A 709-nucleotide genomic window follows, 5' to 3' on the forward strand; every position below is an offset into this window, starting at 1 on the left:
GCCGCATTCCGCGGTGGGGGAGGGGGGTTCCAGCATTCCAGCGGTTGGGAAGAGCCGGGAAAGAGCCGAGGGATGAGGAAGGGCCGGGAGGGCCATCCCGGGGCTCAGTGCTGTGCCTGCGCCCCCAGTTAATTACCGTTAATTAGCGGGGGGGGAAGGGGAGGAGGAAGGATGGAAGGAAGCAAAGAAGGAAGGATCAGGACGAAGGTGAAGGAAGAACAATGAAAAAGGAGGAGGGAGAGGAGGAAGAATGAGGGATGAGGAGGAAGATGGAAGAGAAGGAAGGATGAAGGAATGGGGGGAGGAGGAAAGTGAAAGAGGAAGGAGAAGGAAGAATGGGAGGAAGGACAGAGGGAAGGAGGAAGGAGAAGGAGGAAGAAGGAAGGAGGAGGAAGAAGAATGAGGTGGAAGGAGGAAGGTGAAGGGGAAGCAGAAGGAGACGGAATGATGGAGAGAGGATGAAGAAATAAGGAAGTAGAAGGGAGGCGGGGAGGAGGAGGAGGAAGAGAGGATGGAGGGAAGGAGGAGGATGAAGGAGGAAAAGCAGGAAGAAGGAAAGAAGAAGGATGAGGAAGAGGAAGCAGAAGGAAAAGGACAGAGGAGGAAGGATGGAATGAGGAAAGAAAAGGAAGCAAGAAGGAAGGAAGAAGGAAGTCCAGAGAGAGGAAGGCCGATGATGGGACAGGAAATTCCGCCCAGGGGGCTTTGG

This window comes from Corvus brachyrhynchos, unplaced genomic scaffold (genome assembly GCF_000691975.1).
Source record: "Corvus brachyrhynchos isolate BGI_N302 unplaced genomic scaffold, ASM69197v1 scaffold875, whole genome shotgun sequence".
In the NCBI taxonomy this organism is placed as follows: Eukaryota; Metazoa; Chordata; class Aves; order Passeriformes; family Corvidae; genus Corvus; species Corvus brachyrhynchos.